Source organism: Mobula hypostoma, chromosome 2, assembly GCF_963921235.1.
Source record: "Mobula hypostoma chromosome 2, sMobHyp1.1, whole genome shotgun sequence".
Taxonomy (NCBI): domain Eukaryota; kingdom Metazoa; phylum Chordata; class Chondrichthyes; order Myliobatiformes; family Myliobatidae; genus Mobula; species Mobula hypostoma.
Window position 1 is genome coordinate 90,914,777 of NC_086098.1, and position 26,641 is coordinate 90,941,417.

A 26,641-nucleotide genomic window follows, 5' to 3' on the forward strand; every position below is an offset into this window, starting at 1 on the left:
CATGCACCTTGGCTGAATAACTCAGAGAGACCTCTGTAACGATATGAGGGCAGTTTCTGTATGTCTGCCCTTTGGGGAAGCCAAAAGTGTGGGCAAAGCCTATGCTCTGTCTTCCTTATAATCATACCATTGGGAATGCAATATTAATCTCCAGAAAGTCCAATAAGGGAAAAGAGAAAATCTCTAGACTAGCGAAAATCCATAAAGGAGGGAATGTAAACGATCTCAATCATCCTAATAACAAGGGAGATAGAGCAAACGGTAAAGAGGGCACAGATTTCTTGAATTGCTGGATATTTGCTTTCAACTAGGCTAAAAGGGTGTCTTCTGAAGGCCACAGTCATAATTCAGCTGGATTTAGTTTTTTAATGAATATTTTGAAGCTTCCATCATAATGCCAATATCAGAATCCTTTTCCCAGGGTAGAAATATCAAATTTTACAGGCCATGCATTTAGGGAAGTGGGGATGGGGGTGGGATAGTTTTTAACACAGAGCGTGATGTGTGTCTGGAACAGTCTGTCCTGTCAGATGGAGGTACTTACAATAGTGGCATTTGAGAGGCTTTTAGATGGACACATGAATATTGCAGGGTATGGAGGGATCTAGTTCATGTATAGTCAGAGAGAGTTAGTTTAATTCACTGCATTCAGTGCAGACTGTGTGCCACAAAGGGCCTGTTCCTGTGCTCAACTGTAAGAAGTAGTGCAAAGTATTCCATGGGATAAGCACAGAAAAAAACAAGTATAAATAGATTTAGCATATTTTGAAGTGGGTAAATCACTAAGCTTGATTGAAATCTATCCCAGGCTGTTGAAGGAGGAAGACATAACTGTAGAGTCTCCACTTACATTTTTTAAATCCTTTCTGACTTTCAAAGTAGTATCAGAGTTGGAGGTCTGCCAACAAAGAAGGGATAAACTAGTAACTACAGGCCAGTTAGCTTAACTTTGACATTGGCCAATTCTAAGAGACAATATAGCATTCATTTGAAAAGGTGCAGATTAATCAGTTAGATGGTGTAGATTTGTTAAGGAAATGTTGTGTCTGACTAGATTAATCTTATCAAGCAGTTTACAATTTGTGCTGATGAGGTCAGTGTAGTCTAAATGGATCTTAGGAAGGCTTTTGATGAAGTCCTAACCAGCAGTCTGGCCAAAAAGTTAAAGCTCCATAGGATACAAGGAAGAGATAAGCTTGTGAGCATTTTATGACAGGAATGCTGTTAACAGTGTGGTTCTACAGGATTCAGTATTCAGACCCTTGTTTTTACTACATAAATGATTAACATTTAAGTAAATCAGGCATGACAACGAAAATTGCCAAACATACAAAAATAGGCTCTATAGTTGATCTTGCTGGAAATTTCTGCTGGGAGTGTCTGGCTTTATCCCTCAAGGGTCTCCACAGGCCCCCCTGAACAACGAACTTGCTCCTCTGGGTAACATTCTTCTCTAGCTAGTCTAGGGCCCTCTGACTCATTCACAGCATTCTGACATAGCACCTCCAATATTTGCAGAATATATTCATTGACTGGCAACACTCCCCAGTGGCTGGAAGAGTGTTGTTTATTTGTCTTTTAAGAGTGGCTTGAGATATCACACCTGCTTTGCTATGTGTTGGCAGCTGTGATAAATTAACACAAAAGGCTGCAGTGAAATAACAGTATCAGAGATGGACAGGAAAACCCCATAGTATTTCAAAATTGAACATATCTTTCTTTATGTAACTATTTAGGATGACCTACAATGGTCATTTAATAGCAGATATTAGCCCAGATAATCCACTATGTCAGTTTAGCAAGTGTGGTTCCAAAATGCATTTCTAATCTTTTTTTATTACTGGTCTGAGGCTGATTCTCCCAGAAGCAACATTGCTCAAGAGACGGGATGCTCAAATTTTAGAGAATTGTGTACAAGATAAGAGGCATAGATTGAGTGGATAGCCAGAGACATTTTCCCATGGTGGAAATGGCGAATAAGAGGATCTATAATTTAAAGGTGATAGGAGGAAAGTATAGGGGGGATGTCAGAGGTATATTTTTTTAGACAGTGGTGTGACACTCTTCCAGGATTGTTGGTCGAGGCAGATACATTAGGTACATTCATAAAACTCTTAGCTAGGCACATGGATGATAGAAGAATGGATGGTTATGTAGAAGGGAAGGGTTAGGTTGATTTTAGAACATAATAGGTATAAGATTGGCACAACATTGTGGGTTATAGGGCCTGTACTGTGCTGTAACGCTCTATGTATAAAAAAGATGCTTGTCGTGGTTTCTGTTACCAATTCATCTATATAATCAACCATTTTATTTTTGCTTAATGCCTGATTCTCACATAGAAAATCCCAGACCATTACTGAAGGGATGTATACCAACTGCTGTGTGGAAGTCTTCTGAAATAAAGCACACCACACACTAGCAGTCATTCCCTGAGTCCTGAAACAAGAGCACAGCTGAAAGATGGCTGCATAATTTACTGTACAATTGCCTGGAAACTGCAAAGGATGTGTCATTTTTTTCCAATTTATATTCCTCGGAGCACAGAAGCACACGGTTCCTTCAATGCATCAAGCTGCCACATCCTGCAAACCTAATGAATATTGAAAGACCTAGACAGAGTGGACGTGGAGAACATGTTTCCTGTAGTGAGGGAGTCTTGCAACAGAGGGTACAGCTTCAGAATAGAAGGGCATCCCTTTAGATGAGGAAGAATTTCTTTAGCCAGAGGATGGTGAATTTGTGGAATTCACTGCCACAGACCAAGTCATTGAGGTTGAGAGGTTCTTGCTTAGTCAGGGTATCAAAGGTTATGGGGAGAAGGCAGGAAAATAGGGTTGAGACTGATAACAAATCAGTTATGATGGAATAGCAGCACAGACTTGATGGTCTGAATAGCCAAATTCTGCTCCTATGTCTTATCATATTATGTCTTCCTCTTCCACTTAATACACTGGAGGAAATGTTGATGCAAGAAAAAATGTTGATGGAAGGCTGTAACCCTTGAACTTCCAAGTTCAAGGTTGCCTCCTTGTCTGAATACCTTTTTAGGTCAGTTAATGCCATCTTCTGGGATGTTTTCCAAGTGGAATTACAAATGGAAGAGTTTTTCTGCTTTGAGGACAAGTTCTGAGGATGAAATGATGAGATTAGCTTTATTTATCACATGTACAGCACACTGAAGCATACAAAGCAATGTGTCATTTGGGTCAACAATCAGCACAGTCAGAGGATGTGCTGGGGGTAGCCCACAAGTGTCATCATGCTTCTGATGCCAATATGGCATGCTCACAACCTACTTCCTAGCCCGTACATCCTTGGAAAGTGGGAGGAAACCAAAGCACCAGAGGAAACTCATGCAATCATGCGAAGAATATACAAACTCCTCACATACAGCAGTGGGAATTGAAACCTGGTTGTGATTGCTGGCTCCGTAAAGCATTACATTAACTGTTTTCTTCTCTGAGGATTGACACCTTGTCATGGCAAAAAAGACTTGTGAGTTCCTGAGATCACGACAGTGATGCTGTCTGGAGTTTAGCTCCTGGGAGGGTAACTCATGGTGGCAAGGTTATAGAGGAGGTTCCAGACAAAGAGCGATCCAACCAAGACCTCAGCAGTGGAACTGGCAGAAGATGATGACACATTGCAATGGCAGTGAAGGCAGAGGAAGGCTGCAGCGATGACGGGTCCCCAGTCATCTTGCACTCCAAGCCTCTGTAATCAGACCCCTATCAGTCAAGGACAGTGCAGTGGGTGCCCATGCACCATGCCTATGTCAAAGTGACACTAACTGCTACACTACCATGCTTCCCTGTTATATTACTGCTATATTACTATTTTGTATTATTTGATAACATCAGAATTTCTTACAAAATGGAAGGAAACCTATTGGCTCATTAATTCTGTGGCACCTCTAGGATCAATCACATCTATTTCGACATTATTCATTCTCCTTTCCAGTCCCATTAACTCAATCTGATTAGCATACTGCCTACTTACAGTTGGGGTAATTTGCAGAGACCAATCAATGTTTTAAGATGTAAATAAAGTTACAGCTTCCTAATGTCTTACAGAAAGCCCAAAGTAGTTTACAAACAAAAAGATTGACTTTTAAGAACTCGCTGATGCTACTTAAAAGAATGTGCCAATTAATTAGAGTCTGATAAGATTCAATAAACACCAACAAAGTGAATAACTAATCACCCATTCATTCTGATAATATTGACCGAGTGAAGAGCAGAGACTGGAAGAATTAACCTTTCTTTTAAAAAATGAAGAACAATTATTTATGCACTGGAGCATTTAAGAGGGATGCTTAGTCTATATGAGCTCCAAACAACAGAATATCATTAAGCATGGGAATTGAAATGGTGCAAGTGTACAGGAATGGGTCTAACCATGCTAGAATGTAGCCTTCATCATAACTAGGAAGGAAGGGGGAGGGAGCCAGAATAAACATGTGGGGGAGGGGAAGGAGTATAAACTAGAAGGTGATAGATGAAGTTAAGTGGACGGAGAGTAGTGAAAGGTGAAGTAGGTGAGGGAGATATAGAGGTGACAAGGGGAGTGGACAGAGGAGGTGTTGGTAAGAAAGTGGGGGAAATAGTGGAAAAGAATTTGCTGGGGAAGACAAAAAGACCAACAGTCAGTTCTGGCAATGCATTTGCTCTTTTTGCATTAATATCTCTGCAATCTGTGTTTCGGAGATGAGGATACTTGGAACACCCTGCACAGGGGTATTGGTAGAGGCAAGTACGTTAGGGGCATTTAAGAAACTCTTAGATAAGCACATGGTTGATAGAAAAATGGAGGGCTATGTAGGAGGGAAGCATTAGATTGACCTTAAAGTAGGTTAAAAGGTTGGCATAACATTGTGAGTGGAAGGGTCTGTACTTTGATGCAATGTTCTATAACTGTGTGCTACATTACATAAATCTGTATTACAAAGATATGACAGTGGCCTTAGAGAGGATTTTAGGCAGCCACAATTAATATGGAGCAGTGGAGGAATATGGATCACATGAAGTCAGAAAGTATTAGTTTAATTTGGCATCATGGCTTGCATAGACGTTGTGTGCCAAAGGATCTGCTCCAGTGCTGTGCTGTTCTTTATGTGTGCATATGTGAGTGTAAGTCCAGGCTGAGTACCACCTATCTGAAATTCCAAAATCTGAGTCACAAAGGCTTCCTCACATTCTTTAGTCCACCAGACTGGATTCCTTGCAGACCTCAGTGTCAGTTTTGTTAGTGGGGCTGCCAAGGTGGCAAACTGAGGGATAACACAGCAATACCACCTGATAAACTCCAGGAAGGACCGGACCTGTTTTTTCATGTAGGGCCAGGGATTATTTCTTATGACCTCAACTTTGTCGACCAGTGGCTGAACTAGTCCGTGCCCTAGCTGGGGGAATGGACAAAGAAGGTGTTGGGTCATGTCTTAGAGTGGGCCCACTTGCATTTCTGGATGTTCAGTGTCAAGCCAGTGGCTGCAGTCTTCATCAGGCCATCCTCAAAGTGCTTCCGGTGGTCCTCCCAGCTGCTGCTGAAGATGACCACATCATTCAGGTCGGCCCCACAATGCTACTTGCATCTCCTCAGCTCACAGTCAATCAGCTGTTGGAAGGTCACTGGGGCTCCATGACAGTGAAATCAAAGAGGCCAAGGGGGACTGCTGAATGCAGTGTACTCATGAGAGTTCTTTGCTAAGGGTTACAATAACCCTTGTAGGGTTGTTATAAACTTGGCATGGCCCAACCCTTCCAGTAGCTCATCAGTCTGTGGTATGGGGTAGGCATCAAACCTGGAGACAGCACTGATTTTTTGGAAGTCAATGCAAACCCTCAGGGACCCATCAGCCTTGGGCACACTCACCACTGAGTTGCACCGCTCACTCTCAGAGGGCTTGATCACCCCCACGTCTAACATGGTGCAGATCTTAGCCTTGACTGGCTCCACCAATCTCTCTGGGATTTGATAAGGTCACTGTCAGATGGCAGTGTTGTCCTTCAACAAAATGGTGAGCGCTGTTGTTTAGCCAGGGCAGGACTGGAAGAGAGAGGGTACTACTGGAAGTCTTGCTTCAGCCCCTCCTGTTGTTGAGGGATCAGATAGCCCAGGCTGAGCTTTGAAGAAGCACTCCAAGACTGCAGGTCTTCAGTCACCTCTCCCGTGTCTTTCTCCACCTGTTGGACCATCAAGGAAAAGTTCGGGCCCTCTCTTTCCTTTCACTCTCTCAGCAGCTTGACATGATATGTCTGAGAAAACTTTCTTTTCCCCAGGTGAAGCACTTCATAGGTGACTAGACCTTGTTTCCTCAAGACTTCAAAGGGCCCCTGCCACATGGCCAAGAGTTTGTTGGTGGAGGTGGGAAATAGCAGAAAGACCTTCTGACCAGGGGTAAACTCATATTGCCATGCCTATGGTCATACTACTGATTTTGCTGGGCCCTCTCCAGATTGCATCGAGCCTCCTCTCTGTATGTCATGGTCCGGTCTGTGAGGTCCGCATTCCGGTTCATGGTCTGGTCCGTCGATCCGTACTCCGGGTTTTCCTGTTTTCCCCGGTTCCGTTGGGCTCCGTAATTGAGGCACCTGATTCTCGTTTCGGGCTGGCACATAGGAAAATCAGGGACTGGCTGCTGGACTGTTCTCTCTCTCTCTCTCTCGCCCCCCTCTCTCCTCCCTTCTGTATCCCTGGCAGTTTCTTCGGCAGTTTATCTCAACAGTTACATTGGCACTAATCTTTGTCTGTTACCTTCGCCTGCTACCTTGCCTGCAACCTCACCTGCATCCTCGCCTGTATCGCCGTCAAGTTCAACCACCGGAATGAGACCAGAGCCTTGCCTCGCCAAGATAAGGAACTCTGTATCGTTGAGTTTGGAACTGTCACTTTGTGTCCCCGTGTTTAGTGTCCATATCACAGAAGAGTCCCGGTCCTAAGTCCTGTTCCCAAGGAGGGGTTCCAGCTCTGTGTTCTGTGTATGAATCCTGACCCCACGTTCTGTTCCCAAGGAGGGGTCCCGGCTCTGTGTTTCTGTGCTCAAGTCCAAGGCTCTGTGTTCCTGTGTTCCAAGACCTAGTCCAGGCACTGTGTTCCAGCCCTGTCCACGTCCGAGCTTTGTGTCCTCATCCAGTTCTGGTTCCTCGCCCAGCCCAGGAGTTCCTCACCCAGCCGGCTGCTGGAGATTCCTTGTCCTGTGCTGGAGATTCCTCGTCCTGTCCTGTAGCCACGTCCTACCCTTGCCAAGATCCTTGTCCCGAGTTCAAGCCTAGACCTGGGTTCCGGTTCCAAGTCAAGACCCAGGTTCCGGGTCCTTGTCCAGACTCTGGTTCTGGAGTTCTGAGTTCCTAGTCCAGGCTCCTTGTTCCTAGTTCCTCATCCGGGTCCAGCAGTCCTTGTCCAGGCTCCTAGCTCCAAGTTCCCCATCCAGGTTCCAAGTTCCTAATCCAAGTCCTAGCCCAGGCCCTGAGTCCTAGTCTCATCCAGGGCCTGTGTCCATGTCCAGTTGAGCTTCCTCCCACTGTGCTTTTCTCTCTCCTGGATGTCCCTCTGATTAATCCTTGCTTCCCGACTTCCTGAGCATCCTTACTGTCATAGTCCGGTTCATAGTACTTCAGTGTCTGGGTCTTGCATTTGGGTCCGCTTCCAGCGCGCGCCCCCCCCCCCCGTAGGCTTCCAGGTGATCCCTCATCTGTAAGACATAAGAGATAATGCCCTCACCTGTGCTGCCTTGTGCTTGTCCTCCAACTGTTGGCGGAGCAAATCGAGGGGTCCTGGAGGTCCCATCCATACAACAGCTCAAATGAGAAGGCAGCTGATGCCTGGGGAACTTCCCGATACGTAAAAAGGAGGAAAGGCAGCCACTGATCCTAATCTCTTCTTGTGTCAGACAAACTTCCTCAGCATGTTCTTGAGGATTTGATTAATCCTCCATCAGTTTGGGGGTGGAAGTACCCAGCTGATGGTGTAGTTGAGGCAAGAGGTAAAATTGGTGCCTTGGTCAGTTAAAATTACTTCGGGGAAACCCACATGGGAGAAGAGTTGTACTAGGGCAGCAATGATTTTAGGGGTGGTGATGGAACGGAGTGGGAAGGCATAGTTGCAAATGACCAAAATATGATGGAAACCAGAGCTGTTTTCCTCAGGAGGGCCTACAATGTCCATAGCAACAGAGTTGAATGGGGTGGTTGTGATGGGAAAAGGCTGTAGTGGGGCTGTCAGTGTGTTGGATATGACGGCTCTTCTGGCACTCAGGACAGCAAGTACAATATTGCTTGACACCTGCATGCATAGATAGCCAATAGAGTCTGTGGCTTACTCTCAGGTAGGTTTTCTGCTGACCCAAGTGGCCGGCCCGGGGGATGGTCTGAGCAAGATGTAAAATGAAGGGCCTGCAACTGGTAGTACTAGCAATTGGTTGTCAGGGGTACCTGCCAGATACAAGATGTCATTTTCCCGCACGTAACCATCTTTACCCCTTGTCATCCTCCCTCTTCACCTGAGTATAAAGAGGAGCCAGAGACCGATCTGCTTGCTGTAGGCCAGTGATGTTTGTGGGGACCTGCCATTGATCTGCGGTGAGGTTTGTGTGTTAGGTGGGCGGTCAGTTGTACCTAATGCTTTCTCCGAACAGCGTTTCTGGTGTGACTTACATGACCCTTTGCTACCCCACTAAAATAGGCTATCAGCCACTGCTGGCAGTGGCTCCACCCCAGTTTTGGCTTGGGACCGTGTCATCACAGAGCAAGACAAGATTGCAGTAGAGTCAACATTACCCAGTAAATTTACTAGGCCTGGTAAATCTCTACTTTTGGCAAATCATCATCCACACCCACCCATAGTAGGTACACATTGACCACCACTGCTCCAGCTGTGTTTCCCTGCCACTGCATATACATGAAACAGCTATCAGCTGTGAATTGCAGGGAGCCAGTTTTCAGAACATCCAAGTCCAAATGTTTGCACCTGATGTAATTTTGCATCAACTCACTGGATTGAAGATTCCAAAAACCATGCAGTGAGTATCTCTGGTGATTAGCAGAGATTAGAAAGGTAATATTTAGTTATAGTCTGTGTTTTAGGATTTGAACACAGAACATACTGTAGAACATTACAACACTGTAAAGGCCTTTCAGCCCACGATGTTAACGGACCTTTTAACTTACTCCTAGGTCAATCTAACCCTTCCCTCCTACACAGCCCTCCATTTTTCTATAATCTATGTGCCTATCTAATTGTTTCTCAAGGGCCCCTAATGTATCTGCCTCTACCACCACCCTGAGGAGGGTGTTGCACCCACCTACCGCTCACAGTATAAAAATCCTACCTCCCTTCTATACTTTGCTCCAATTACCTTAAAATTATGCCCCCAGTATAATTAAGGCACTTCCACCCTGGGGAAAATCTCTGGCTCTCCACTCAATCTCTGCCTTTTATATCTGATACACCTCTATCAAGTCATCTCTCATCCTCCCTAGCTCGCTCCTTTGCTGTCAGCATTCCTCAACTTTAGGTTGAGCTTTGCTCATGATCATCAAAGGCCTTATCATGTACCACAGCGATGTTAATCTGATTGCAATGCTTTTGGCTCCCTTCTTTAATAATAGGTAGAAATAGATTGGCTGATCGAGTGGTGTCACAACAACAACTTTGTATTCAACATCAGCAGGACCAAGAGCTGATTGTGGGCCTCAGGAAGGAGAAGACAGGAGAACACTCACCAGCCATGACTGAGGCATCAGCAGTGGGAAGGGTGAACAGTTTCAGGTTCCTGGGCTCAACCTATTGATTCAATCACAATGAAGGCACACCAGCAACTACACTTCATTAGGTGATTTGGTATGTCATTGAAGATTTAGCAAATTTCTACAGATGTACCGTAAAGAGCATTTTGTCTGGTTACATCACTGCCTGGTATGGAGGCTCCAATGCACAGGAATGTAAGATGCATCAGATGGCTGAATACTCAGCCAGTTCCATCATAGGCACAAGCCTCCCCACCGTTAAGGACATCTTCAAAAGGTGGTGTCTCACAAAGGTGGCATCCATCATTAAGGACCCTCACCACCCAGGACATGCCCTCTTCCCATTACTACCATCAGGTATGATTACAGGAGCCTGACGACATACACTCATAGAACATAGAAATCTACAGAACGTTACAGACCCTTTGGCCCACAATGATGTGTCAACCCAACCATATAATCTACTCCATAAACTGCCTAGAATTACCCTACTGCATAGCCCTCTATTTTTCTAAGCTCCATGTACCTATCTAACAGTCTCCTAAAAAACCCTATTGTATCTGCCTCCACCACCATCGCCGGCAGTGCATTCCACACACACACTACTCTCTTACCCCTGACATTTCCTCTGTAGCTACTTCCAAGCACCTTAAAACTATGTCCGCTTGTGTTAGCCATTTAAATTCAATGTTTTAGGAATGGCTTCTTCTCCCGCTATCAAATTTATGAACAGTCCATGAACCGACGAACACTGTTTTACTATTCCTCTTTTGCACTATTTATTTTTTATTGTAAATTATAGTAATTTGTTACGCTGTCACAAAACAACAAAGTTCACAACATATGTCAGTGACAATAAACCTGATTCTGATTCTGAATTCTGCAGTGCCAACATTGTGGTTCAGCTGCTACTGTTTATTCTGTTTCTGATTGAATCTGCATGATTACATACCTACATCTGCATCACATGCTATTGGTGGTTTGTTTTTGACTTCAATAGCCACAATTAACTTGCAGTTTCCTGATTGCCTAAGCTGCACTGTGTAAACATTGTTACCAATCAGTAATGAATATTACCACAGCAGAAGATTTTTCAAGTCATATGCAGCACTTTGCAATACTATACTGAATGGAGTAAGCTGCTTTGACCATTTTTGTCATGTTTTAACATTGGCAAATGGCTGAGTCCATTTTAATGTAATGTGCCACTGAAAGACATACAAAGAGGCAGAACTAGAGGAACTTCTCATTCTTCTGATTTGCTTCAAAAATATACATTTTTTCCCATTCAAAAGATTCAAAGTATATTTATTAACAAAGTATGTATCAGTATACAACCCTGAGATTTGTCTTCCTACAGACAGAAATGAAACAAAGAAACACCATGGAACCTGTTCAATGAAAACATCAAACACCCAATGAGCAAAAAAAAAGAATAAATCATGCAAACGACAAATGAAAAACACAGAATATAACACATCAAATCAGTGTCATCGAAACAGTCTAGGAATGCCCAGTTCAATTTAGTTTAGTTCAGTTCAGCATTGTGTCACTAGTTGACCACAGGCCCCAGAGCCAATCCACCCTGATCAAAATTACACAAAATAGCAACAACAAAAAAAAGGAGCAACCGGAAACCAGAAACATGAACTACAGAGTGCAGTCCACAATCCACATCAATTAACCCTTGCCCAAGACCCAAGATTCCACACCATCCAGTGAAAGGGAGAGGGAGACAGGTCAAACACAGGCACCTTCCTCTGGCAGCATCGAGTGAAAGGCAGAGGGAGACCAATCAAATGCAGGCAGATGGGGATGAACACGCACTCGCATTCGCTCTCGTCCTCATTGATCTCAATCTTGCTCGACGCTTTATTTAGCGAGATCAGCGAGAAATAGCATCGATCATGGTCTCTCTGCTTCTTGGCCTCTATCATTCCTGTATTATTTAAATTGATACATTCTATAGGGAAATTACACAAGAGTACAGAAGGATAACGGGGGGGGGGGGGGGGGATCTCACTGAAACCATCCAAATATCCGGATCTGCCTCTCCGTTTTTTTGCACTACCTTACTTTCCATTTTCTATTTTCTATTTATGATTTATAATTTAAATTTTTAATATTTACTATTGATTTGTAACCCAGGGAGCGCAAAGTGCAGAATCAAATATCGCTGTGATGATTGTACGTTCTAGTATCAATTGTTTGGTGACAATAAAGTATAAAGTATGCTGAAATGCCTGGATAGAATACATAGAGTGAGGATGTTTCCTTTCAGTTCAAGTTCAAGACTATTGTAATCTGACTGTGTGTATATATATATATATATATATATATATATATATAGATAAAAAACAACCAAATGAATCAATGTTCCTCCAGAACATGGTGCACCCTCAAAACATATATCCACACAGCACATAAACCAAAATATTACTATAAATAAGTTAATAAAATATAATTCAAAGTGCACGTAGTGTGCAGCACAGGTAAACGATAAACAGGCAACAGTACAGTAGGAGTAGAAATCGCTGTTCGAGTGACGAGACCTCAGTGGTGGTAGGGTATTCGCTTGTCTCACCGCCTGAGGGAAGAAGCCCTTAGCTGTATGGCAGTCCTAGTTCTGACCTGCTGTGCCTTCTTGACTGGTGAGGAGGTGCTGTGGGTCCAGATTGGAACCTCCATGATGTATACACCAAGGAACTTTGTGCTCTTCACTCTCTCCACGGCAGAGCCATTGATGGAGAGTGGTTGACCTGTGCCCTGCTGAAGTCCACAATCACCTCTTTTGTCCTGTCCACATTGCAACTCAGGTTGCTGTTCTCGCACCATTTGACAAGCCTCTCTAGCTCCTTTCTGTATGCTGATTCATCATTGTTGCTGATGAGGCTAACCGCTGTTGTAACATCAGTGAACTTGATGCTGTGATTTGAGCTGGATCTGGCCATGCAGTCATGAGTCAGCAGTGTTAACAGCAGCGAGCTGAGCGCACAGCCCTGGGGTGCACCAGTTCTCAGCATTATGGAGCTTGAGATGTTGCTGCCAACACAGACTGACTGGGGTCTTTTCCAAGATTCCGTTACAGAGAGGGGCGTTGAGTTCCAATGATGACAGTTTACCCACCAGTCTCTGAGAGACAATCATGTTAAGTGCCGAGCTGAAATCAAGGAACAACATCGTGGAATATTGTTTTCTAAGTGGGACAGGAGGGCCAAATCTATGGCATCATCAGTGGATTGGTTTTAGTGGCAAGTGAACTGGAAGGTATCCAATGTAGCTGGAAGGTGGGATTTTATACGATTCATTACCAGCTGCTCAAAGCACTTCATAATTGTTGAAGTCAGTGCCACTGGGCAACAATCATTAAGCCAGTTACCATCACTCTGTTGTGCATTGGAATGATGGTGCCTGCCTTGAAGCCTGCAGGAATAGTTTCAAAGAGATATTAAAGATGTCTGTCTGTTAGTTGGGCCACACAGTCTCTCAGCACCTGACCAGAAATATTGTCCAAAGTTTCCAGCTTTGCATGCATTTACCCTCGCAACCACCCTCCTCACATAGGCTGCTGCCAGACAGGGTGCCTGTTCGTCAGGGGAAGGGGGGGGGCTTTCCTCAACGTCACATCATTCATTGCGTCATATTGTGCACAAAGGGCATTCAGCCTATCAGGTAGGGAGGCGTCGCTATCGTCAACACACAGACAGAACTTGTTACGGTTTGTATACCTTCCCTCATGAACCAGGTGCCCCTGATGTCACAAAGGCATCTTTAAATTTTCTGTGCATACTCACACTTTGCCTTCCTGGTGGCTGTTGCCAACCTTAAAGTCGTTGTGTACCCTGATCCGGAGGCAGTGTCTCGATCCTGAAGCAGTATACGAACTTCTGCAGTCAGCCATGATTTTTGGCTTTAGACAATAGACAATAGACAATAGATAATAGGTGCAGGAGTAGGCTATTCGGCCCTTTGAGCCAGCACCACCATTCACTGTGATCATGGCTGATCGTCCACAATCAGTACCCCGTTCCTGCCTTCTCCCCATATCCCTTGACTCCACTATCTTTAAAGGCTCTATCTAACTCTCTCTTGAAAGCATCCAGAGAATTGGTCTCCACTGCTTCTGAGGCAGAGCATTCCACAGATCCACAGCTCTCTGGGTGAAAAAGTTTTTCCTCAACTCCATTCTAAATAGCCTACCCCTTATTCTTAAACTGTGGCCTCTGGTTCTGGACTCCCCCAACATCGGGAACATGCTTCCTGCCACTAGCGTGTCCAATCCCTTAATAATCATGTTTCAATCAGATCTCCTCTCATCCTTCTAAATTCCAGTGTATACAAGGCTGGTCGCTCCAATCTTTCAACATATGACAGTCCTGCCATCCCGGGAATTAACCTTGTGAACCTACGCTGCACTCCTTCAATAGCAAGAATATTCTTCAAATTTGGAGTCCAAAACTGCACGCAATACTCCAGGTGTGGTCTCACCAGGGCCTTGTACAACTGCAGAAGGACCTCTTTGCTCCTACACTCAACTCCCCTTGTTATGAAGGCCAACATGCCATTAGCTTTCTTCACTGCCTGCTTTACCTGCATGCTTACTTTCAGTGACTGATGAACAAAGACACCTAGATCTTGTTGTACTTCCCCTTTTCCTAACTTGACACCATTCATATAGTAATCTGCCTTCCTGTTCTCTGGCAGTGTAGTGTTTAATCACGGTAACATTCTCAATCATTTTCCTATCTAGCCAGTCACTGATCCTGCAAATTCATCAATGTTAATATGAAGATCATAGGTAGCCACTTTCCTGAATGTGCTCCTGCTCGTGCTTTCAAACCAGTCCTGCAGCGCTGAGGTGGCAGCTTCTTGCCAGTTCCTGATCTCCCTGTCAACTGGTTTGACTCATTTAACCACTGATGTGCATGCAAAAATTAGTGAAATGGAAGTGTGGGTACGTTGTCTGTGTATACGAGGTGAGGGCGGGCGGTGTTTCAGGGGATCCTTGTAGGCTCCACAAATGTTTGTCTAAACCAGGTCAAACGTATTCTCATCTCTGGATGTGAACTTGAAATGCTAGTAGACTTTTGGCAGGACCTTTTTGAAGTTGGCATGATTGAAGTTACCAGCAACAATGAAGGCACTATAGGGTTTTGAGGTCGCAGATGGCACTGTAGAGCTCCTTGCAGTGTGTCCCCAGCACTGGCACAGGGGAGTGAGATGTAAGCATGTAAAAAATAATAATCAAGATGGCAGGAGAATCTAGAATCTGAGGGCACAGCCTCAGAATAAAGGGGCACCCATTTAAATCTGAGAAGAGAGATTTCTTCAGCCAGAGGATGGTTGCCACTGAAGGCTGAAGAGGCCAAGTCATTGAATATTGCTAAGTTCTTCTTTGGTGTTTGCGATAAGGATTCCAGGGTGAAGGTGGGAGAATGCGGTTAAAAATCAGCCAGGATTGAATAGTGGAGAAGATTTGATGGGCTGAATGGCCTAATTCTGCTCCCATATTTTATGGTCTTATAAAGAAATATTGAAAACCTCTGTATCTGTGTTTTAGGAAATTCATATTCAGTGTCCAAAGAAATACAACTAACTGACTTTCAGGAATATTTCAGCAAAAAAGCAATATCGACTTGCACGCGAGGGCTGGAGTGGAACACAATGCATTTTTTCCGCATCTGGAATTTTTGTATTGGAACTGTTCCAATAATCAGCATGTTCACTTGTTCCACAAACTACCAAGGTGACATTTCTTTTAAATGCTATTGAGAAACAGTTCTATTCCTACAGCTGAACACTCTGTATCCAAGTCTGAACATTGAGTAAAAACCCAATCTGTTTCCCTGGTTTTCTTGCCAATTCATCTCACTTAGCGTTGAATGGGTTCCTCTGTTTTAGAACTCTGCTTCAGTTACACAGGCTGTTTACCACTTCCTGCTTGTAACTGACATTCTTTAAAAGCTACATCAGTATCGATCTTAATCATTCCCTAAAATACGGGAATTATTAATGAATTAAGCCTTCAAATGAAGTATTTTAATTATGGAACAAGGCAATCAACAGGGCCACAAATGCTTTCTTTCAGCTTCTTCTAGAAATTTCTGTCTTTACATTGCTGCAATCAAGCCTGCAAATGCTCACATGGTACCTCTAAAGTGGTGATGGCATCAAAGGCCAATATAACACATGACGTAAAATAAAAGGGCGCTGTGGTAGTGTAGCGGTTAGCAGGGGTTTCCTCCGGGAGCTCTGGGTTTCACCCACAGTCCAAGGCCATCAGTAGCTTAATTGGTCATTGTAAATAGTCCAGTGATTAGGCTAGTGCTAAATACGCTGGGTGGTGCGGCTCATTGGGCTGGAAGGGCCTATCATGTGCTGCATCTCTAAATAAAGTAAGATGATACATACACTGTAAAGCACATTTAACTAAATTCCTGATGAGTTTTAGAGTTATAGTACACCACAGCACAGAAACTGGCCCTTTGGCCCATCTAGTCCATGCCAAACTATTAATCTGCTTAGTCCCATTGAACAGTGCCTGGACCATAGCCCTCCATACTCTTCCCAGCTATGTTCCTATACAAATTTCTCTTAAATGTTGAAATTGACCCTGCATCCCAACTAATGTACTCAATACATTGACTTATGAAGGCCAATGTGCCAAAAGCTTTCTCTACCTGTGCCACCATTTTAAAGGAATTATGCATCTGTATTCCCAGATCCCTCTGACCTACTGCACTCCTCAGTGCCGTAACACTCACTATGTAAGACCTAGCCTGGTTGGTCCTCCCAAAGTACAACACCTCATAATTGTCTGCATTAAATTACATCTGCCATTTTTCAGCTCATTTTTCCAGCTGATTCAGATCTTGCTGCAAGCTTTGATAGTCTTCCTCACAGTCCACTACATCCCTCGTCTTGGTGTCATCTACAAATTTGCTGATCCAGTTAATCACATTATTATCCAGATCATTGTTATAGATTGAAAACATGAACAGAACCAGCACTAATTCCTGCAGCACTCCACTGGTCACAGGCTTCCAGGCAGAGAGGCAATTATCTGTTACCACTCTCTGGTTTCTCCCGCAAATCCAATGTCTAATCCCATATACTAGCTCATCTTGAACGTTGAGCAACAGAACCTTCTTGACCAACCTCCCATGCAGGACCTTGTCAAAAATCTTGCTAAAGCCCATGTAGACAACATCCACTATCTATCAACTTTCCTGATAACTTCCTTGAAGAATTCTATAAGATCAGTTAAACATGACCTATCATGCACAAAGCCATGCTGACTATCCCTAATGCATCCCAGTCTATCGAAATACTTATATAACCCAGTCCCTTAGAATACCTTCCAGTAAACTTCTCACTAATGATGTCAGGCTCACCGGCCTATAATTTCCTAGCTTACTCTTAGAGCCTTTCTTAAAGAACGGAACAACATTAGCTATCATCCAATGCTCTGGCACCTCGCGCATGGCTAAGAATGTTTTAAATATCTCTACTAGGACTCCTGCAATTTCTGCACTTTCTTCCTGTAGGGTTTCATAGGAGCACCTTGTCTGGCCCTGGAGATTTAGCCACCCCAGTTTGTCTCAAGACAGCAAACAGCTCCTCCTGTGTAATTTGTATTGGGCCCATTACCTCGCTGCTGTATTGCCTCACTTCTGTGTCCATCTCCTGAGTTAATACAGATGCAACAAATCAATTCAACATCTCCCATATCTCTTTCTGCTCCACATGTAGATGAGCACTCTGATCTTCCAGAGGAGCAGTTTTGTCCCTTGCTGTTCTTTTGCTCTTAGTGTACCTGTAGAAGTCCTTAGGATTCTCCTTCACCTCGTCTGCTCGAGCAACCTCATGCCTTCTTTTAGCCCTCCTGATTTCTTTCTGTTCTCTTATATTTCTTATACTCCTCAAGTACCTCATTTGTTCTTACCTACCTGTACTTGCTATGCACCTACTTCTTTTTCTTAACCAGGACCTCATTATTTCTTGAAAACAAAGGTTCCCTAATCCTGTTATTCTTATTTTTTACTCTGACAGGAATATCTAAACTCTGTACTCTCAAAATTTCACGTTTGAAGGCTTCCCACTTACCAAGTATGGTTTTAGCAGAAAACATGTCCCAACCTGTACTTGCCAGATCTGATCTGAGGCCATCAATATTGGCCTTTCTCCAATATATCTTAACCCAAAGACCAAACCTATCCTTTTCTATAACTACCTTGAAATTAATGGCGTTCCAATCATTAGGTGTAAAGTGTTCTCCTACACAAACTACTGTCACCTGCTCTGTCTCATTCCCTAATAGAAGATCTAGTATCTCACGCTCTCTCTAGTTGGGACTTCTATGTACTGATTAAGGACACTTTTCTGAACATATTTGAAAAACTCTTTCCCATTCAGCTCTTTTACAGTAAGGGAGTCCCAGTCAATATGTGGAAAGTTAAAATCACCCCCTCACAACCTTATGTTTCTTTCAACAGTCTGCAATCTCTTACAAATTTGCTCCTCTAAACCCTGCAGGCTTGAGTTTTCTATAATATAATCCATTAACAGGGTCATACCTTTCTTATTCCTCAGTTCTGCTCATAGACAAGTTCTCCAGTCTGTCCTGACTGAACACTGCCATGACATTTTCCCTGACTGGTGGTGCCATCTCTTCCCCTTTTAATCTGTCCCACTATATCATGTCCGAAACAATGGAAGCCCAGAACATCGAGCTGCTAGTCCTGCCCCTCCTGTCACCAAGTCTCTCTAATGGCTACAATGTCATGATTCCATGTGCTGATCCATGCCCTGAGTTCATCTGCCTTCCCTTCAAAATTCCTTGCTTTGAAATACATGCAGCTCAGAACAATAGTTCCATCATACTCAAACTTTTAATTCCTGACTTTGTATGTCAGCTTAACAACATCTTTCTCCCTAACCACTCCGCGATCTGCTCTGGTGCTCTTTTTCTAAACCCCCTGCAACTCTAGCTTAAACCCAGCTGTGCAGAACTTATTTATAAATGTGAATTTATAATTATCAAATGTTGTTAGTTTTCACTGACAAATCCCCTTTGAAATGTTTTGGGGTACCTCACGACATTAAGAAGAGAAATAAAAATGTATGCTATTGCTGCAGCTACCTTTTCCAATATTGCTGTCTACCTTTTCCAATATTGCTGTCTACCTTTAACATGGATGCAAGTGATCCCATTCTGTCATCTGAAAAAGCATTCCATGCAGCTTCCAGCTCAATGTTTATCTGTCAACCAAAGTCACTCAGACATATTATTTGGTGATTAATACTCTACCTCTGCATGGCTTTGAACCAGTAGACTGAGGGCGATGAATCTGTGGAATTTCTTGCTACAGACAACTGTGGAGGACAAATCATTGGATATATTTAAAGCAGAGATGAACTATTCTTAATAGTAGGGGCAGCAAAGGTTATGGGGAAAAAGCCAGAGCATGGTTTGAGAGGAGTGATAAATCAGCCATGATTGAATGGCAGAATAGACTCAACAGGCCAAATGGCCTAATCCTGTCTCTATGTCTTATGGTCTCATGGTCTACACCCTTGTCTTGTCAGCTGGCTGGTGAAACAGCTCCACCAATTAGTCAAAGCAACACTCACAACACGCTGGAGGAACTCAGCAGGTCGGGCAGCATCCGTGGAAAAGATCGGTCGACGTTTTGGGCCAGAACCCTTCTGTCAACCGATCTTTTCCACGGGTGCTGCCCGACCTGCTGAGTTCCTCCAGCATGTTGTGAGTGTTGATTTGACCCCAGCATCTGCAGATTATTTTGTGTCCACCAATTAGTACTAGGCAAATCGCAAACATTAAATTGTACTAAGATGCAGTGTTCTTCAAGTACAATCAATATTAGTCTGTTCACACGTACAACTGTGATTGTCCTATACTATCTCCTCAATTGCTATTTTAATCCTGGATGCTTCTGATTATAACCCTTTGGAAACCAAAAAGACACCAGCAAATTAGAAATCTACTTTGTGTATTTAATGCAATCAAAGTTCATTCTTCCTATTTCAGTTCACCGAGCAACACTAAAGAACTTGGGTGACAGGGTAGCATTGCAGGTTAGCACAATGCCTTACATCAAGAGTGAATCACTGTGTCACACAGTGAGAAGCACATCAGGCTCCTTTGTCTCTGCCTTGCTACTTATAGGAATACTCTGTTGACACCAGGGTACCTGATTAAACCACGCTAATGCTGTATGGGATGATATTTTTTAACCAGTTTCACTATTTACACTCAGTAGCCATTTTATTAGGTACATCTATACACCTGCTCATTAATGCAAATATCTAATCAGCCAATCATGTGGCAGCAACTCCATGCATAAAAGCATGCTGACATGATCAAGAGGTTCAGTAGTCAGAGCAAAGACCAGAATGGGGAAGAAATGTGATCTAAGTAACTTTGACCATGTAATGATTGTTGGTGCCGGATAAGGTGGTTTTAGTATAGCAGAAACTGCTTATATCCTTGTATTTTCTGGCAGAATCGTCTCCAGAGTTTACAGAGAATGGTGCGAAAAACACAAAAAATCCAGTGAGCAGTGGTTCTGTGGGGGTAAAGAAGCCTTGTTAATGAGAGAGGTCAGAGGAGAGTGATCAGACTGGGTCAAACTGACAGAAAGGTGACAGCAACTCAAATAACCATGCGATACAACAGTGGGGTGCTTCTCTGAGCATGTTGAAGCAGATGGGTAACAGCAGCCAAAGACCACACCGGGATTCCACTCCTGTACCTAATGAAGTGGCTAGTCAGTGTATTTTTAATTAGTCATGACTCAATATTTGTGCTTTACACAGCACGGGTCCAGTGCATCAAACAGAAAGGGTGATGTCCAGTGTCTAGCCTCTTATGTCCGCAGAGAGGGGAATGATGAATACAAATGTAATAATGAAAATAGCCAAGTGAAATACCCTGAGGAAAAGGCCAAAGGTATTAAACCTGACTTGATAAGACAGCAGAAGTGATAAATGGTACTGATAAGGCTAATTCGGAAAGCTATCAACAGGGAAAGTGAGATAATGGAACACAGGATCGATCCTGTCAAAAGAATGTCAAGACTCAAGTCAGGCACGCTTTTCACAGCCAGAGACTGATCAACAGCTCGGTGGGCAGCAATCAGCATGAGTGGTTGTTCGATGGTGATGCTGTGCAATGTTTAAAGAAAAGCTCAGATGCTTTCGGTTTCTTTCTCAAGCTGTAGCAATAAAAAAAGGTGTAGGGGAGTGGCCATTGTGTAAGTGGGACAGTATTAGAATGGTCTGGCTCAGGCTCAACAGGCTTGGGCAAGCACAGGCAAAGGTCCTAAGGAAGTAAGTAAGAATGTTTCTAGTAAGTATTTTTTCTGTTAATACAGAGTTAATATGCTGAGAATTGATCTGGAGGTAGTGGTATGTTACTTGTGTGAGATGAGGAAAATTTGGGAGAGCTCCAGTCTCCCTGATGACGACATCTGCATGAAATGCACTGAACTGCAGCTTCTCAGAGACCACGTTAAGGAACTGTAGCCGATAGATAGAAGTTACAGGGAGATAGTCACTCCTAAGTTGCTGGAGGCAGGTCCCTGCGTTACTGTATGGAGAGGAAAAGGGAAAAGGCAGCCAGTGAAGATTACCCAAGTGGCTGCTCCTCTCAATAATAAGTATACTGCTTTGGATATTCTTGGGGGAGGCGGAGGAATGACCTACCAAGGGGAAGCCACAGTGACCAAGTTTCAGACATTGAGTTGAACTCCGTGACTCCGAACAGAAGTATATGAAGAGGAGTGCAGTAGTGAAAGGGGATTCCATAACTAGAGATGCAGAAAGCCATATTCTGTGGATGTGAAAGAGACACTGCGATGGTATGTTGCCTCCCAGATGTCAGGGCTAGGGATGTTTCAGATCTGGTTGTCCGCATTCTAAACGGGGAGGGTGAACGACCGGAAGTCATAGTGCAGATTGGTACCAACAACATAGGTAGGAAAAGGGAGGAGGTTCTGAAGAGAGAATGTAGGAAGTTAGGCAGAAAACTGAAAAGCAGGACCACCAGGGTAGTAATCTCTGGATTGCTACTTGTGCTACAGGACAGTGAGGGTAAAAATAGGATAATTTGGCAGATGAATGCATGGTTGAAAAATTGGTGTGGGGATAAGGGTTTCATTGGGATCTCTTCTGAATAAGATATAATCTGTAGAAAAAGGATGGGTTACACCTGAACCCAAGGGGGATTAATGTCCTTATGGGCAGTTTTGCTAGAGCTCCTGGGGAGGAGTTAAACTAATTTGGCAGGGGGATGGGAACTGTAGTGATAGGGTTGCCAATGGAGCAGTCTCATAGTATACAAATAAATACCGTGTGTAGTGAAATTGTGAAGGATAGTCAGATGATAGGGCAAAATTATAGTCAGTGGAATGAGTTAAAGTGTAACGGGAGCAAAATGAAAAAACAGTAATGTACAGAGGACTGATGGTGTTATATTTGAAAGCACACAGTATACAGAATAAGGTAGATGATCATGTACCATAGTTAGAAATTGGCAGGTATGACATTATGGACAACTCTGTGTCAATGCTGAAAGAACATTATAATGCTTAATATCCAAGGATACACATGTACTGAAAAGTCAAGCAAGTAGAAGAGGGGCTGAGTTGGCTCTGTTGGTAAAAAAAATGAAATCAAATCCTTAGGTGACATAGATCAGAAGATGTAGGGCAGGCGATAGAAAAAGCATATAAAATGGCAATGTTGTGATAATCATAGGGATTTAAATATGCAGGTAGATTGGGAAAATTTGGTTGGTGTTAGATCCCAAGAGAAGGAATTTGAAGAATGCCTATGAGATGGCTTTTTAGAGCAGCTTGAGGTTGGGCCAGCTAGTGGAATAGCAATTCTGGATTGGGTGTTATGTGATAACTCAGATTTGATTAGGAAACTTAAGATAAAGGAACCCTTAGGAGTCAGTGATCATAATATGATAGAATTCACTTTGTAGTTTGAAAAGGAAGAACCAGAATTGGATGTGTCAGTATTACAGTGGAGTAAAAGGAATTACAGAGGCATGATAGAGGAGTTGGCCTAAGTTGACTGGAAGGGGACATTAGCAGGAATGATGGCAGAACAGCATTGGCTGGTATTTCTGGAGGAAATTTGGAAGCTGCTGGAAAGATACATCCCAAAGATGAAGAAGTATGAAGAAGGATGAAGGAGGATGAAGCAACTGTGCCTGACAAGGGAAGTCAAAGGCATCATAAAAGGAAAATTGACAGTGTATAATATAGCAAAAATTAGTGGGAAGATAGAGGATTGGAAGCTTTTAAAAACCAACAGATGGCAACTAAAAAAGCTATAAAGGGAGCAAATATGAAATATGAAGGTAAGCTAGCCAATAATATAAAAGAGGATACAAAAAGTTCTTTTTCAGATGTACAGTATAAAGAGTAGAGAGAGAAGAAAGTGTATATCAGACTGCTGGAAAATGATGCTGGAGAGTAATGGCAGACACACTTAATAAGTATATTGTGTCAGTCTTCAGTGTGGAAGAAACAAACAGAATGCCAGAAATGCAAGGCTACCAGGGGGCAGAGAGAGTGTTGCTGCTATTACTAAGGAGAATGTGCATAGGAAGCTGAAAAATCTGAAGGTAGATAAGACTACACCTCAGCGTTCTCAAAGAGGTAGCTGAAGAGACTGTGGAGGCATTATTAATGATTTTTCAAGAATCATTAGATTCTGGACTGGAAAATTTCAAATGTCACTCCACTCTTCAAGAAGGGAGCGAGGCAGAAGAAAGGAATTCATAAGCCAATTAGTCTGACCTCAAAAGTTAGGAAGATGTTGGAGTTGATTGTTAAGGATGTAGTTTCAGAGTACTTGGAGGCACATGATAAAATAGGCCAAAGTCAGAATGGCTTCCTAAAGAGGAAACCTTGCCTGACAAAACTGTTAAAATTCTTTGATGAAATAACAAGCGGGATAGAGAAAGGAGAGTAAGTGGATAGTGGTTATTTAGATTTTCAGAAGGCCTTTGACAAGGTGCCACACATGATGCTGCTTAACAAAATAAGAGCCCATGGTCTTATGGATAAGGTACTACACTGGATTAAAGACTGGCTGACTGGAAGGAGGCAAAGATTGGGAATAAAGGGGACCTTTTCTTGTTGGCTGCCGCCAGCAAAGGTCCTCTTTATTCCCAATCTTTGCCTCCACTGGTCACCGCACAGTTCAGTGTTGGGAATGTTTCTTTTCACTTTGTATGTCAATGATTTGGAGGCCAGGTTTACAGATGATACAATGATAGGTGGAAAGGCAGGTTGTGTTGAGGAAGCAGGATGTTTGCAGAAGGACACGGACAGATTGGGGAATTGGCAAAGAAGTGGCAGATGGAATACAATGTAGGGAAATGCATGGTCATGCACTTTGGCAAGAGCAATAAAGCATTGTTTATTTTGTAAAAATTCAAATTTTGGAAGAGCAGAGGGACTTGAGTGTCCTTGTGCAGGATTCCCTGAAGGTTAACTTGCAGGTTTAGTCACTGGTAAGGAAGGAAAATGCAATACTAGCATTCATTTTCGGAAAACTAGAATACAGAAGCAAGGATGTAATGCTGATGCTTTATAAAACATTGGTTAGACAGCACTTGGAGTATTCTGAGCCATTTTGGGCCCCCTATCTAAGAAAGGATGTGCTGGCATTGGAGAGAGTCCAACAGATGTTCTTGAGAATGATCCCAGGAATGAAAGGGTTAACATATGAGAAGCATTTGATGGCTCTGGACCTGTACTCACTGGAGTTTAGAAGAATGAGGAGGGATCGCATTGAAACCTATCGAATATTGAAATGTCTGTACAGATTTGATGTGGAGAAGATGCTTCCAGTAGTGGACTGAATGGCCCAGTTCTGCTTCTGTGTCTTGTGGTATAATATCTGATTGTCCCATTTACAGCCCTCTACCGGATTATAAATATATTGAACAGAAGAAATGACTGAAGTTACCTCTGTTCAGCAAGTAACCAGTGAAACAGCAGAGAGTGGTAAAGACTGATTGCCAGTTACAGTATACATGGCTGTTGGAAATAAGGCTTTAACTCTTCAGTTCACTTCATTTCATGAAATCCCTTATTTTCTGTTCCTTAGTCAATTTGTGCCTCCCTTAAGTTAATTGCTTTTTTTGGATTTATTGAGCATCTTGTATATTCCCAAACCTCTGGATGCTGACTAGACAAGATAGTGTGTCTTACAAAGACAGGTTGAGCGAGCAAGGGGATGAGAGGTGACTTGTTAGAGGTGTACAAAATGATAAGAAGCATTGATCAAATAGATAACCAGAGATTTTTTCCCAGGGCAGAAATGGCTAATATGAAGGGGGATAATTTTAAGGTGATTGGAGGAAGTACTGGGGGGATGACAGAGGTGAGTTTTTACACAAAGAATTGTCGGTGTCTGGAACGCCCTGTCAGGAATGATGGTGGATACATAAGGGGCATTTGAGAACTCATGGATAAAAGAAAAATGGAGGTCTATGTAGAAGGGAAGGGTTAGATTGATCTTAGAGTGGGCCTGTGGGTGTTGGAATATTTATGTTTTATGCTTGTTCAGAAGTTGTCTTAAATCATTTACAAATCAAGATGCTGACATACATCTGTGAACATCACATTCGCCTGCTGTTTACTCGGAATCTCCTGCTATCACAACAGAATCTGTTACAGGCCATTTGTCTGTCATGATCACCAGACTAATGGATTTCCATACATGTATTTATTGCTGTTGTTGTGTTATTGATGTTGATTGTGTTGTTTTACTGGATACTGTGGGCATGTTACATTATCACTGGAATGTATGGTGATACTTGTGGTCTCTGCCAGCACATCCTTATGTTGTGTTGGTTGTTATCATAAATTACACATTTCACAGTGCCTTCAGTGGCCAGCTTATTAGGTGCCTCCTGTACCTAATAAAGTGGCCACTGAGTGTATGTTCTTGGTCTTCTGTTGCTGTAGCCCATCCGCTTCAAGAATCAACGTGTTGTGTGTTCAGAGATGCTCTTCTGCACACCACTATTGTAATGTGTGGTTATTTAAATTGTTGTCATCCAGAGACTGTTGTGTGTGAAAATCCTAGGAGATCAACAGTTTCTGAGATACTCAAACCACCCCACCTGGTACCAACAATCATTCCATGGTCAAAGTCACTTGGGTCAGATATCTTCCCCATTCTGATATTTTATCCAATAAACAACTGAACTTCTTGACAATGTCTGCATGCTTTTATACATTGAGTTGTTGCCACATTAGATTAGATATTTGCATTACTGAGCAGGTGTACCTAATAAAGTGGCCACCAAGTCTGAAACAGAATCTAAATTGAAAAATAGTCTTCTGAACCTACAGACACCATTCTTCCTACTCTGAGGTGTCCAAGTAATGAATCAAGACTGACTTAAGCCTGCAAGCCCTACTATTCGTGACCTTATGCTCTTTTCTGAAATGCTGTTTAACTGCTTACCTGACACAAGTAGCACCATTTCTGCAGGGTTGATAGTCACAGACTGGAACATCGCAATTAATTATGTTCTTTCCACTTATTGCCTCCTCTAGAAGGAAGAGTTCATTGTTGTTCACCTGCAGCTCACGGATGCAGCCTACATAACTACGCACCTCTCCCATTTCTGGAAATACTTCATTTTCTTTTGGAGCACCACCAAGATAAATTGGTCCAAAGCTTTCCTGGATAGAAAGAACAGAGGCAAGGATTATGACAGTTATTCAGAATCATTGCAGTTGCAACTGAGATGTCGATAAAACAAGAGGACTCATGCAATCAGAGAAAAGTGCAGCAGAGAAAGAGGCTACTTGGTCCATCAAGTTCATAACAATGTT

At 43.0% G+C, this 26,641-nt stretch overlaps 1 protein-coding gene across 1 annotated transcript in view; it reads right to left on the reverse strand.

Annotated features, from left to right (window-relative positions):
• LOC134342305 (protein eyes shut homolog) overlaps window positions 1-26,389 on the reverse strand; it is a 142,751-nt gene extending 116,362 nt beyond the window's left edge. The window contains exon 1 of the mRNA XM_063040267.1: window positions 26,268-26,389. The gene's annotated coding sequence lies outside the window, so the exon portion shown is untranslated. The remainder of the gene's footprint in view (window positions 1-26,267) is intronic.
• Window positions 26,390-26,641: the final 252 nt, after the last annotated feature.